The sequence below is a fragment of the Poecilia formosa genome, unplaced genomic scaffold (genome assembly GCF_000485575.1).
Source record: "Poecilia formosa unplaced genomic scaffold, Poecilia_formosa-5.1.2 Scaffold216, whole genome shotgun sequence".
NCBI lineage: Eukaryota > Metazoa > Chordata > Actinopteri > Cyprinodontiformes > Poeciliidae > Poecilia > Poecilia formosa.
The window spans coordinates 1,051,655-1,057,462 of NW_006800155.1; positions in this window are offsets into that span (position 1 = coordinate 1,051,655).

Genomic DNA, 5,808 nt, shown 5'->3' on the forward strand with positions numbered 1-5,808 from the left:
AAGTGAAGAGAGGCTGAAAATAGACGGAGTGATTGAGGGCCTGATGTGGAGCCAAGCAGTGGAAGCCCTGCGTGGGTCATCGTCCAAACCAAATAAACAGGATGACTTATTGCAGAGCAGCAGGCCATCAACACACACCGCCCTGTATATTTAGAACACGGCTGTAAACAGCAAACAGTTTACCTCGTTTTGTGTCGATAACAGACTGTCGATGTTCTCCAAACGCTCCGAGTTCAGTGGGAACATTTACAGGAAGAAAAGCTGTTTAACAAGAGAATTTACTGTCTATTTTAGTATCAACTCTGCATGTTTACTGGGGTGAATTCAGGATGAAATAAGTTGAATTTTGAACAGTTTGCCCTCTAATTAAAGGTATTTTCAGTCAAGGACAGGAGGAAATAAAAGCATTAATAATTGTCTGCTTATTGTTCCAGGATTCCTGGAAAGCAGAATTCCTGTTTATTCCCATTTAGTTTCAACTCAACAAACTTACATTCGAACATGTTGTCATTAATTTCTGTGGTTCTAAGATTGGAAAAGATGAGACACTTTTTTGTTTAAAGTTTTTCCAGCAAAAAAGATCAAATAAATAAATCCTGAAATGCATGAAGCCATAAAAACTCCCATAATTCACCAAACATCAGCGTATTGATCCACACACAGATCAATACCAGCGTTATTTAAACTCAGGAGGCAGCAGCTTCTCTCTGGGAGGTCAAACTTTTTCAGCTCTGAATCATTTGGGAACCAGGAAGCAGCAGCAGCTGAGCTCTTGTAAAGTGGTTCTGACTCGGTTCTGGTCCAGAAGTTACCAACAAACCAGAGCAAAAACATAAAATTACTCCGTCTGGTAGATGTTTAATGATGGGTGTTGAGTTGAACTGAGTTAACTGTTACTGAACTTTTGGTAGAAGCAAAGAAGAAAGTAACAGAACGGCAGCATCTCCAGTCAGTGCAGAGACACAAACGTCTATCGGCCTGAAATATTCACTGTAATAATAGCAGCATATTCACTGTGTGAGCAGTAAAGCTCCTTCAGGGTAACAATCTAACTAGCAGACTGATTATTAATGAAGTCAATGAGACGTTTTAGTTACATGTTCTTGTGTTAGCAGGCAGCTGACATCACTCTGCATCTAAAATGTCTCAAATGCAGGAAATATTTTCTAAAACTGGAAAACTTTAAGCGTTTCTGCCCGACGTTTACACGAGTTTCAGAATTTAAATTTGTTCATGTAAAATCGGCTCTTATCCCAATATCTAACCTACTCATACTCATCAATGGCTGATCACATATCTGCATGACTCCAGACAATAAAAAATAACCTAATCCAACTCCGGTCCATTTGCCTAGAAAGTCCGGTTTGTTTCTGAATGCGTAATCAGCAAACTCTGGTCCCCCATAAGCCTCAGTCTGGGTTCGGCTGAAGTGAACTCTGGTGCGGTTCAAACGCAGATATGAGCACCAAGCGGACCAGAGACCGCTCCAACAGCAGGTAGTGGACCACAGCACACGGCATTCTGGGTAAATTCAACTAAAACCAGCGCATTGGTCTAACGCTAGTGGGAGGAATGTCCCTTTATCTTTTACCAAAGACAAAAGAGAAATCCTCAAACCGCTAAAATCTGACGTCGCTCCATTTTAAGAAGGAAGTTGCTCTCAGAGTCTTCAGAGGTTTTAGTGTCGTTTCCTTCAGTGGTTCTTGGTGCAGCGCCCCCACAGGCCAGGAGGGGAACAGGTTGGTTTGACTCAGAGCCACAGCAGCTGGAGGTGGAGCAGATGATGAAACTTTGGTCCACAATAGAACCGAGCCTACCGGACTATCAGGGGGGAATCTACAGGAAGCTCTGGCTTTTTTCTCCAACAAGTTGGAACAACTTCAATGTCTTCAATGCCAAATAAAGCAAATGAAAAAGGCCTCGATGGTCAATAATCAGTTACTCCAGCAGGTACAAAGAAAGACCAGTTTTTTAAATAAAACCAGCATTAAAACCAACTTCCTGACCCAATCAGGACGTATGAATCGGTCATAGACCAGTGGTGAACATGCCGAACCCTCAAAAGGCAACAAAGGGCGGTTTGAGACTTGCGTGCCGTTATCCCTCTGACACTTCAACGTGAGCGGATCCAAATGTGTTTAGTGACAGACTTCTGTCCTCAGGGTAAAGACAGGAAACTGAATCCAGAGGCCAAACAATCCCGTAGGGAAAGTTCACATGCAGACACTGACATCACACATAACCCTGCGCTGTTCTTCATTTCCGAGACATGAAGTGGTTCCTATAATCCTGCAGCAACTAATTTATAGTCTGTTTAAGTTGAACTCCACAAAGCAGCCTGCGAGCCGCATTTCCGTCTGATTTTCTCAGCGAGTCTGTGCCTGCAGAGATGTGTTTATCTTGACGGGGTTACAATCTGCAGATGCTCGCTGATACCACCGTTTCACAAAAACACATTTTCTCCCAGCAAAGATGGCGACGTCAGCGAGGTGACTTCACGGCCGGGAGCGCGAACAGAGAGCGGTGCCGTGCGAGCGTCCGCCTGACGTCAATGTGTTGTGTTATCGTGTTTACTCTCTGTGTGGAAGACCAACACACGCCTGCTTTATTTATTGACACACTCAGAGGCAGTTATGAACCGTAACAAAACAAGACATTTAACTTTCTGCCGAGGCTCCTGTTCATCTCCAGATGTTTTCTCTCCAGATAGCAACGAATGGGTCAAGAAAGAAACAACATTACACCAACACATCGCTGTTGCACATAGGAAACATGAGATCTATTGTACTTACAGTTTGTTCTGAAACCGACTAAAATAAAATAGTAACGGAGTGAAACAGACTTTCTATTTATATCTCCAGTCATCTTGGAGCTTTTCTAGGCTTTCTCAGAAAAACGTTATTTTTTTTGGCTTTTATCCAAAAACAGCCTCCAAAACTGAAAGAAGTCAGAACAGCATCAAACATTAAATAAACTATTATAAATGGATTTCTAAGCACATTCTGTCAAGGCCAAGAATATTCATGAACACATCGCTTTGCATACAGGAAACATGAGATCTACTGGATTTACAGTTTTGATGCACATTTTCTGAAACCGACTAAAATAAAATAGTAAGTTTCCGAGTCAGACTTTCTGTTAGTTTTTACAGTGACTTGGTTCTCCAGAAAATGTTCTTTATTTTGGCTGTTATCCAAAACTAAAGAGGAGCCAGAACTGTGTGAAAACATGAAAGAAATGATTTTAAAATGGATTTTAAAGCACATTAAGAATTTGTTCTTGTTTCTGTGGTTTAAACCCGGTCGCCTCAGACCAGAACCAGCCTCGCTCATCAGGTTGATGAGCCTTTTTGGGCCTCTGGACACTTTCAACAACAGACTTAGAGAAGATATGCAGCATCTTGATGCAGGTGCTGAAGATGAATCCATTATGAAATGATAACCCAACACTGTGTTGTTCAAAACTATCAGCATTTTAAAGAAAATTCACAGAAAACTCTACAAGCTATTTAAAACAAGGAAATGTGTAAATATTAAAAATAAAGTTTCTCAGCACAATATTTATTTACTCTTAATCTATCAGTATGATTTGTATTTTTAAATGTTCATGTTGGTTCCTCTCTGTTAATGACCCTCAATGGTCAGTGAAATAAACTGAAAATAATAAAAACGATTTACTGAGTCTGAAAATGTTCTGAGGATGTTTGATCTTCTGCAGAAAAGAGACTCAGAGGTTTCATTCGTTTATTTCTGAAAATATTTCTGTTGAACTACAATTCAGAAGCAACATCTGATTTTCACTGGTTAATTTTCAGTTATTGCTTTGATCAGTTTCAAGATATTTTAATTATCATTGTGGGTTTTTCAGTGGTTAGCAGGGAGATACCAACTATTCTGTCGTGTGTGTGTGTGTGTGTGTGTGTGTGTGTGTGTGTGTGTGTGTGTGTGTGTGTGTGTGTGTGTGTGTGACCCAGTGATGGGGATGGAAATGAGTTGAATTTAAAGGAGCTGGTATGTCTCAAAGGATCCTTCTGTGACACAGAAGATGCTTCATGGATGCAGCAGCACCAGATGAAGCCTCACTGTGGTTCTGGATGATGTCACGGTGATCTCTTCACCAATCTACAACACCTCTAACCTGCTGCGAAGCTCTAAAACTCCATCCACTTAGTGACTCGGGGTTGGGACCCGACTCACTTCAGAGCCCAGATCCCATATCAGCAGCATCCCAAAGGAGACCCAGAGGGAAAAGGTCGTAAACCTCCTCCAAGTCAACAAAGCACATAAAACTGATTGCTTGAGGTCCCAGATGTCCTCAAGCATCCAGAGAATGACCAGAATAAACAGACGAATCAGAGCAGAAAAACCCAAACTGGTTCAATAAAAGGCAAAAGCCCCATTCGGTTTCCTCTGTGGTTCTTAGATGTTCTCAGTGTCTCATGAGAAACAAGCACTGCAAGAAAAAAAGGTTTTCATTCCTCAAACTCAGAGCCAAATGTTCTCACACATTAATAAAAAACATGTTTTTCCTGCTTTATGATTCCATCACATACAGACACATGTGGTCTTGTTTTTAATGACAGATTGCACTAGAGGCACCATGTGACTGAAGGGAAGAAACGTTAATAGAAGACAGATATAAAAATCTTCAACATGTTAAACACACTGTTTGCATCTTATTGTAGTTTTTTAATCAAACTGCACATTTAACTTTTAATTAATGTTTTTTTCTCTCTGCTTCACTTCGTTTCCCTTGAATTGTTATACAATAGCTCCCTCTGCTGGTTAACATACCGCACTGCACCTAAAACGTGTCAGAAGTTTCTGCATAAAAGGTTTTAGCAGTAAAGCTACTTTTGGACCAAAGAGGAACCAGCTGTGGCAAATGGAACGAGACACTCAAACAAAACATTAATATTCTTGAAAGGAAAATGTTTGGGGACACAAACTATGTTTCTTTTATAAGCCATGTTTTTTAAAGTCTGGCTAAAAAATATTCTCCCACTTTTTACTGTAAACAGACTTCGGTACACTTATTCCATAAACCTGTCTGAGGGTTTATGTTGCTGGGAATAGAATAAATACAATAGAAAACATTAAACTGGAAAAGTCAGGAACACATCTACAATATATCTACAGGATGTTTTTCCTCTTTTTTAACTTCTGCCATTAAAATAAAATTTTGCATGTTTAATTTCTGAGCTGGGAAAAATAAAATAATTCATAATAAAATTAGAATTATTGATTCAAAAAAGAAAAAATGGCCCCAGAGTTTTTACCAGTTGCTTTGTTTTGGATGATGGTGACACGTTTGGATCATTTCAAAACGTTTCTTCAAAGGTTCTTGTGTTTCAGGTGATTTTGGTTTTTTTATGATATGATGCTTTTATCGTTGACCTGACAGTAATGAAGCCTCTTTTGCCCCTTGAGCTACCAGCAAAGTTGAGCAATTTGGAGGTGTGTGTGTTTGAACCACACTCCTGCATCAAGTACAGCAAACGTCTTATTACAGTCTGAAGAGTCTTATCACAGATTTCTTTCACACTTGCATTTATTTCGCTTATTTTTTTCTAATTCCCCAGGTTTTGCACATCTGGTTGCCATGGAAACAGCTCAGATGATATCACATGATCTGCAGAAACGATTAAGCAAACGGTCCAAGGAGTGTGTCCTCGGTTCTACCGTTCAAGTTCACATATCTGCACTAATTCATCTGCCTCCCGTGTGTGTGTGTGTGTGTGTGTGTGTGTGTGTGTGTGTGTGTGTGTGTGTGTGTGTCTACATGCTTCATGAGCGTTGGTCTTACTTC